Raw genomic sequence first — 9,616 nt, 5'->3', positions numbered from 1 at the left:
GTTGCTTTAGCCAATTAACTGAAACCGAGGAGGGGTTTGTGGGAAACTCTGATTTATATCCAATAGGTCAGAACCATAGGTGACAGCCTGGACATACAACTGGCATCTGAACTGGGGAGGGGGCAGTCTTACAGGACTGAGGTCTTAACCTGTGGGATCTGAGGCTATCTCTAGGTAGATAGTGTCAAAATTGAGATAAGTTGTAGGACACACAGCTGGTGTCACAAAAGTGCTTAGTGCGAGGGGAAAACCCACCTGTCTTGTGTCAGAGGTATTGTAAGTGTGGTAGAAGTGCGAGAGTAAAAGAGACACACAGAAGAAATGTAGGTCTTCTAACACAAAAAGACAAAATAATCACAGAGATACCACTAAACCAGCTCCCCAACTCCATCAGCCTCCTGCCCCCAGAATGCTTGTTCTGTGAATAAACCAATTCTCATGTGTTAAGCAACTGTTCTTTCTTTCTTTCTTTTTTTTTTTTTTTGCTAGCTGAATTGAATTACTAATTCATATACCTTTCTGTTTCTGGTATTCTTCTAAATGAGAAGGACCAAGAGAAGAAGAAAGGTAGAAGGTAGAGAAAAGTGCCTATTACTTCTTTCGTCTCTCTAAGATACAAGTTTGAAAAAGCAGAAATCATGACTGGTACATTCTGGACAGCACCTAGATTATTGAGTTGAATAATGTATATAACACAAATGAAAAACAGCAATGTCAATACAACACCATGGTGCCTTCAAAAAATCCAAACTGTACATTAGGTTGATAGAAGGTACTTTTTTTGCTAAATAAAAATTGCAATATAAGCTATGGAAAAAATCAGATTCTCCACATACACCCAAATAATAATAGCTAAATGTGCTGTGCTCTGTTACAATCATTTATCTGCACACCGTCTGACTATATGGGTACCATTCCTATCCCCAATTTACAGTTGAGGAAACTGGGCCACAGAACTGTGAGTAAGTGTCCTAACTAGTAAGCTAGGATTTGATCCAGGCAGCCATGTTTGCTCTTAAACAGTCACTGTACCGTCATACATCACATAGATAGATAGACATAATACATAATATGCATTCAGTATATGGATGGATGGATATACAGACACATATACATGGACAGTGTGTGTACATATCCATATACACATGCATGTGCGTTACACACACACACACACAGCAAGAGAGAACCTGCAAGTTGAACCTGAAAACAAGAAATACCTTCTTTCCCTCATTTAGTCTCCATCTTCCAGGTACAACAGTAATAAGTGTCTGTGAAAAGAGTTAACATATCTCCTAATAAATTACTCACCAACAGAATTCCAGAATAAGCTCTTTCTACTACTTTGCTTTTTTAAAGATAAAAGACAGTTTTGGTGCACACGTACACACACACACACAACCTAAGCAATTAATGAAATGAAGAAAATAACATCAGAATTTAAATTGCAGAAAAATGAGTGGAAACAACCCTCTATTTATATCCCAGATTATATCAGACTTTTACAAGTAAATGGACTATTCACATGAAAAACACTAGGCGTTGTAAAGAAAAGAAATGAACTGGTAGAGAAAACGGATGTTTTCTTTGGGTAATTGCAGGCAGGAGCTTCCAAAGCCCATCAGTCTTAGTCTGCTATCTAGTGGAGAAACTGCACATTTCAATTCTCTCAGATTTTCTTCTCACCAAGCTTGAATATTGGTGCGCGGTCACTTAAAACACGGACAATGTTCAGATTTTCATCCATTTAAGGGAAACTGGAAATGTTTCAATATCTTTGATGCCTTGCCAAGGGATCCAGACATAGAGGGCTGAGACCAAAACTGAAGGACCACAGATCTGGAAGTACAACCTGCAGTCAGGCCGTGGGTCTGTGTTGTGTCCAAACACAGATTTCAGCCATCAAGCTGTACTGCTTCACTTTTTTTTTTTTTAAACAAACATAGATTTCCAAAACAGGGCAGAAAATTCCAGCTTCATAAAGGGACCTTTTATGCAATGACTGAAATGGGCCTATTCTGCCACCTTGTGCCCAAAAAGAAAAAAATTGCTCCAGGCTCTGACATTTATTCCAATGCTAGCTACGCCCTCCAACCTCACCATCCCACATTTCTCTGCTTAAAAATATCTACCTTGATTTTGCAGCTAGAGTTCCTCTGTTTTTAGCAATCTAGCTAGTCGGGACAATGTATCTGATTCTGCCTGACGTAACATTCAGCTCTGTTGTAAAACATTTACTGAATGACTACATCTTACAAAATTCCAAGGGGATAAAAAGGAGAGAAGAGATGCTCCTGGCCCTTATCGAGACTATCATTTAGTCAAGGAGAAAGGCGTACAAGAGATACAAGATAACTGTGGTAAATTTAATAATAGAAACATAAATAAAGAGATTATAGAAGTTCTGAGGGAAGAGATGACTCTAGCTGGAGGTAAGAGCAAACATATAGTAAAATCCATTTTCCTTAAGGTATTATACATTCAGAGGTACTGCAGGCAGTCAGTTCCAAGAGACAAATGAGGGCGTGATAGTCAATGACCTTAAATGATATTATATGTATTTTAGGGCTTAAGAAAGATCACTTCAACTATAGGATGGGGAAATGGCAGTGGGTGAGAGGTGTAGGATGAATTGGAAGGCAGAAGACTGGCTGTAAGAATATCCATGGACAGGGTGCCTGGGTGGCTCAGTGGGTTAAGCCTCTGCCTTCAGCTCAGGTCATGGTCCCAGGGTCTGGGATCGAGCCCCGCATCTGGCTCTCTGCTCAGTGGGGAGTCTGCTTCCCCCCTTTCTCTCTCTGCCTGCCTCTCTGCCTACTTGTGATTTCTCTGTCAAATAAGTATTTGAAAAAAAAAAAAAAAAAAGAATATCCATGGACTATTGCTATAGTCTAGAAAAAACATAATATTGTCTCTTCACTCAGCATGTTAGGACCTGCTTTGAACTAAGTAGGTACTCAAGATGGCAACAGTGGCTAAGACATTATGATGCTTTCATAGAAGTCCAGATTTCAAAAAACAACTTCTAATAAGGTAAATCCTGCTAGTCGAGATATTGATATCTGGAATCACAGGTGCTAAAATATAATATTAGGGGCACCTGGGTGTCCCAGACAGTTGTGTCCATCTCTTGATTTTGGCTCAGGTCATGATCTCAGGGTTGTGAGATCGACCCCTGTATCAGGCACTATACTGAGTATGGAGTCTGCCGGAGAGTCTCTCCCTCTGCCCCTCTTCCTGCTCTCTCCCCCCTCTCTCTCTCAAATAATAAATAAATAAATCTTTTTAAAAAACACATAGGGGATCTGGGTGGCTCAGTCCTTAAGTGTCTGCCTTTGGCTCAGGTCCTGATCCTAGGGTCTTGGGATCAATTCCCGCATCAGGCTCCCTGCTTAGCGGGGAGCCTGCTTCTCCATCTCCCACTCCCCCCGCTTGTGTTCCCTCTTTTGCTGTGTCTCTCCCTGTCAAATAAATAAATAAGTCTTTTTAAAAATAAAAATAATAAAAAATAAAAAATAAAAAAATATATAATATTAAACAGTCCAAAGAAAAAAGTGAAGAAATAGATGGGCCTGGATAAAAGTCATGGAAAGGGAAATTGGGAACAGAAGGGTAAGTGAGGAATAAAGGCTTACAAAAAACTTACTGGAGAAATCTGAAAAGAAGGAAAACAAAACTCCAATGTAATCTCAAGGCCAAAACCCAGATGAGAAAAAAGTAAAAATGGTGAGTGGATTAACCCAACATCTGCAACAAAATCTACATGAACATTTGTGGGTTTTCCTTTACAAAAGAACAGGAAGAGCTACAAGTGGGCTGTTTTATTGAATGAACAATACCATATAAATTCATGAGAATAGTGTAGAATAGCATATGTGCTCCCTATTTAGGAATATGATCATTGCTATATTTAATATTAAGTAGATTTTTACTATTGTTAGGTTAACAGATTAGCAATAGAATTTAAACAATTATAATTTTACAATTTTTATTTAAGGCAGTAAGATAGAGAAGCCTCTGAAAGATCTCAGAGAGACAAAGAAAAGATTAAAAATGTAAAGAAAACTGCTAATGAAAATAAGAATATAAACTGGGTAAAATAGAAGATAAAAATGAAAACAATTTTGTGAATATAAATTAGAATATTTCTATGAAGTAGTCTTTTCTGGCAACATACAAATCCTAAAAAAATCTTTAACCTGAATATATTGTTAACCAGGAAAGAAACTGGAAAATGTTGTCAAAGAATTACTTCTAGAAATATGCCTATTGCTAAATGGATTTGCTAGTATATTCTCTCATAATTTCAATGAATAGATAATTGGCATGAAACATGCACTATGCATTGTTTTGGAGGTAATGAAAAAGATGGAAAGCTGCCCACTTCATCATGTAAAGCTAAGATGACCTTAATATCGACCCCTTAAAAAATGAACAAAATAAGAAAACTGTAAGACAGACATCACTTATGAGCACAAATTGGGAAATCCAAGCAAATTTAATTGCAAAAGTACTTAAAAATTTGTTTTACCTTTTTAAATTTAAGTATGGTTGACACATGTGACATTAGTTTCAGATGTACAACTTAGTTATTTGACAAGTTTATACATTATGCTATGCTCACCACCCATGTACTACCATCTGTCCTGTTACATTGTTATTATGATATCATTGACTATATTCCTTATGTTGTACCTTTATTCCCATGATTTATTCATTCCATAACTGAAAGCCTTTATCTTCTATTCCCCTCCACCCATTTTGCAATCTCTCCACCCTCCTCTTCTCTGGCAATCATCAGTTTGTTCTCTAGTTAGAGGTCTGATTCTGCTTTTTTGTTTATTTATTTGGGTTTTTTTTTTTTCTTTTTACATTCCACTTAGGAGTAGAATGATTCAGTATTTGTCTTTTTCAGTCTAACTTATTTAACTTAATATTATACCCTCTAGGTCCATTCATGTTGTCTCAAATGTTAGGATCTCATCCTTTTTTGATGGCTGTGTAATATTTGACTCTGTGTGTGTGTTTGTGTGTCTATATGTATCTATATATAGATAATAGATATGCCACATTTTTCTTATCCATTCACCAGTTGATGAACATTTAGGTTGTGTCCATGTCTTGGCTATTATAATAGTACCACAATAAACATAGGGTGCATATATCTTTTCCAATTAGTGTTTTCATTTTCTTTGGGTAAATGCCCTGTGGTGGAATTATTGAACCATATAGTATTTCTAGTTTTCATTTTTTGAGGAACCTTGACACTATTTTCCACAGTGGGTATACCTATTTATTTACTTAAGATTTTTAAAATTTATTTGACAGAGAGAGAGCACAAGCTGGCAGAGCGCAGGCAGAGGGAGAGGGAGAAGCAGGCTCCTCGCTGAGCAGAGAGCCTGATGAGGGACTCGATCCCAGGACCCTGGGATTATGACCTGAGCCAAAGGCAGATGCTAACCGACTAAACCACCCAGGCTCCTCTTTACCAATTTATATTGTTACAAACAGTGTGCAAGGGTTCCTTTTCCTCTACATCTTTGCCAACAATTGTTATTTCTAATCATTTTGATCACAGCTATTCTAACCGATATAAGACGATATCTTGTTGTGGTTTTGATGTGCACTCCCAATGATTAGCATATTCTCATGTGTCTGTCATCTTATATCTTCTTTGGAATATGTCTATTCAGTCCTCTGCCCATTTTTTGCTTGGACTGTTTGTTTTTTAGGTTGAGTTGTATAAGTTCTTTATGTATTTTGGATATCTTTTTGGATATACCTTATTGTACATATCATTTGCAAATATGTTGTCGCATTCACTAGGTTGTCTTTTTGTTTTGCTGATGGTTTCCTTTGCTATGCAAAAGCTTTTTATTTTGATATAGCAGAAGTACTTTTTAAAAATTTGTTTCAGAGGTAGAATTTAGTGATTCATCAGTTGTATATAACACCCAATGCTCATTACATCAAGTGCCCTTATAGAGTCATTCAGTATGACCAAAAAGAATTAATCCTGGATGTGCAAAAGTACTTCTACATAATATTATAGGGTGCCTGTGTGGCTCAGTCAATTAAGCATCTGCCTTTGCCTCAGGTCATGATCCCAGGGTCCTGAGATGGAGCCCCACATCAAGCTTCCCACTCAGTGGGGAGTCTACTTCTCCCTCTCTCTCTACCCCTTCCCCCAACTGTGCTCTCTTTCTCTCACTCTCTTTAAAATAAAAATAAATAAAATATTTTAAACATAAATTATAAATATGTAGTAGTATAATATTAAAATAATTAATGTTCGATATTATATAATCTAATTCTATAATATATCACATCAGTAGCTCCACTCCCACCAAAAAACAATGACATTGTTATTCATTCAACAGATAGTTGAATTGGGTTGAGCTCAGATCAGATCTGTTGACCACCTACGATATGCCAGATACTGTCATCAGTGCTGAGGATGCCCTCACAGAACTTACATTCTAATGAAAGAAAGACAAGAAGTATAGACATAAAAAAAGAAAAGTATGTTAGATAATAATGAATGTTGTAGAAAGAAGCAGGAAAAGGTATTAGGAATTGCCATTTTTAAACTGAATAGTCTGAGAAGCCTGCACTGGGCTGACATTCAAGCAGAATCAAGGAAGAGGAGGGAGCTCGTATGTAGATATGAAGGAAAGAGGCTTTCCAGAATTAACAGCAAGTATAAAGGCCCTGGGGCAGTATCCTGCTGGGTGTACTGAGGAAAGCAAACATGGTTTGAGTGGATGTACAAATGGGCAGTGGTAGGAGAGCAAGTTAAAGCAATGGGAGCATAAAAGACAGAGCCTTGCAGACTAAGGAATGAGACAGGAATATAGTTAGAGATTGTGGACAAAAAGGGGATGGCCAGACTTATCTTAAAAAGGTAACTCTGGCTACTGTGATGGAGAACACAATGTAGTCTGGTAAAGATAGAAACAGGATAAAGTCTGAAGGCTGTTCTAAGTGAGGCAGGTGGTGAGAAGTAGTCAGATACTCTGTATGTGTGTGTGTGATGAAGTAGACACAATTCACTGATGACTGGATATGAGGTTTTAAAAGAAAGAAAAAGGGCACAACTGACTTTAAATTTTTGAACTGAGAAACTGGAAAATTGCAAAATGCCATTCTCAAGTACTCCACACCAATTTCTGGTTTTCAGATTATTAGTAAACAAGAAATACCAGGAAGTGGTATACTCCTAAATATGATAAAGAATGTGTATTTTAAAAACAAATGATTTAATGAACAACAGTGAAATACCAGTGGCATTCAGATTTAGTTTTAAAAACCAAAAAAGAATTTTTAATGGAGAAAAACCCATAAAACACCAAATATCCTTCATAAGTAGATTGAACAAATTGTGGTAGTGTTTAATAATGAAATTTTAATGGCTTAAAATATTTAATACTGTGGTAAAAGGATACCTTAACTTAACAGAACAGGATACCAAATAGAGTATAAAGTCTTGTATCAGCTTTTTTTCTTTTCTTTTCTTTTTTTAGTGTTTATAGAAGTTTATTTACAATTGCCAAAGCCTGGAAGCAACCAGGATGTCCCTCAACAGGTGAATGAATACAGAAACTAAGGCACATCCATACAATCAAATTATATTTAATGATAAAAAGACATGAGTTAATACCAGTTTTCTTAAAATGTATATAAATGTATGCCTACAGAAAGGACTGAAGGGAAAATGTATTGATGCATCTGTGATTTTTCCTTTGAAATTTTCTTTTCTTTTTTTTTATTTTTTTAAACTTATTTGAGAGAGAAAGAGAGAGAGTGTGTGTGTACGTGTGTGTGTGTGTGTGTGTGTGCGCACACATGCAAGTAGGGAGAGGGGCCAAGGGAGAGGGAGAGTCATGGTGAGCACATGCCTAATACAGGGCTCGATCCCATGACCCTGAAAGCATGACCTGAGCTGATATCAAGAATCAGATGTTTAACCAACTGAGCCACCCAACACCCCGAATTTTTCTTTTATGATTAGAAAAACTATAAACATTATTTTGACAAAAAACACACGCAAACTGATTTAAGGCTTACTCTCAGATGCTTTTAGTAAGTGATCAAGAGTAAGCTAAAATAATAAAATCTCATCAACTCAAAACTACATCATCCCTGTAAACCATAAGTTGGAGAGTCAGAGTGGAGACTCATTTCCATTGGCTATAGGGAGGCTTGGGGAGGCCCGAGGGGGGCTTTCACACCCAGCTTTCTCTATTTTCAATGATTCCTCAATCTCCCACCTAGACGATGTTTGTCCAGTTGAGGGGCCTTCCCTAAGGAGGAATTCCTTTCAACAGTCTGGGTCTCTGTGAAAAGAGAACTCTAATGCTAAACAGGTCGTGAAAGTCAACTCTGTAGGAGAACACTACAGACTCACGGATTATTGCTTACAGATTCTGCTAAATGAAGATTCTATTAACAGGAGATAGCTGCCTAGAACCCCAACCTTTGGGAAATGGAAAGTAGCAAACACATCTCAGATCAGCCCATTGTGAACTTCTGCTCCTTTTGCACTTTCAACTTTTCCATCTTTGGTTCCTTCTTTGTTTCCTTATTGCACTTTCTGTTCTCTTTTACAGAGACATAGGGTGCGGTCATATCCTGTTAGAATGACTGATTTGTACGTGACATGATGGCTTGCCATAGCTCTAAAGCCACCAGATTACTTTCCACGTGGCGGCCATGTCTACACACTGAGAACAAGTTGAGTTTCATAAGAGTTTGTCTCAAGTTCCATGTTTGAAGAGTGTCTGGAAGTTGACTTTAAATCATATTTTCATGGGCATGCTATCTCTTTAGTTTAGACTGAAAACATCCCCACAATGCCAGATTATTACAGAGAAAGAGCTGAACTGGCCACAGACCTAGAGGAAGCTGATATGAGGGTACCTGGGAAGATGCCCATGCTGGTAATTTCAAACGTTGATTGTATAAGAATCATTTGAGGAATATGTTAAAAATGAAAATCCTGGGGCGCCTGGGTGGCTCAGTGGGTTAAGGCCTCTGCCTTCGGCTCAGGTCATGATCCCAGAGTCCTGGGATCAAGCCGCGCATCGGGCTCTCTGCTCTGCGGGGAACCTGCTTCCTCCTCTCTCTCTGCCTGCCTCTCTGCCTAGTTGTGATTTATCTCTGTCAAATAAATAAAATATTTTAAAAAAATGAAAATCCTTAAGTTCCATCCATGGCCATAGGTCACAAATACTACTCTCTCTACTCACTAATGTAGTGTTTCTAAGATTGACTCCAGACCATTGACTCAGAATCACCTCTGCTAAAAATACAGCTGCTTTTCTCACATAATACATCTAAAGTATCAGCATATATAGAACTACCAATTCTTTTTTATTTTTTAAAGATTTTTAATTTATTTATTTGATAGAGAGAAATCACAAGTAGGCAGAGAGACAGGCAGAGAGAGAGGGGGAAGCAGGCTCCCTGCTGAGCAGAGAGCCCGATGTAGGGCTCGATCCCAGGACCCTGAGATCATGACCTGAGCTGAAGGCAGAGGCTTAACCCACTGAGCCACCCAGGCTCTACCTCATTCTTTTTAAATGGTCATTTCAGTGCTTGTATTTATTGTCTTTTTTTT

This window comes from Meles meles, chromosome 2 (genome assembly GCF_922984935.1).
Source record: "Meles meles chromosome 2, mMelMel3.1 paternal haplotype, whole genome shotgun sequence".
Taxonomy (NCBI): Eukaryota; Metazoa; Chordata; class Mammalia; order Carnivora; family Mustelidae; genus Meles; species Meles meles.
This window is presented reverse-complemented; position numbering follows the sequence as displayed.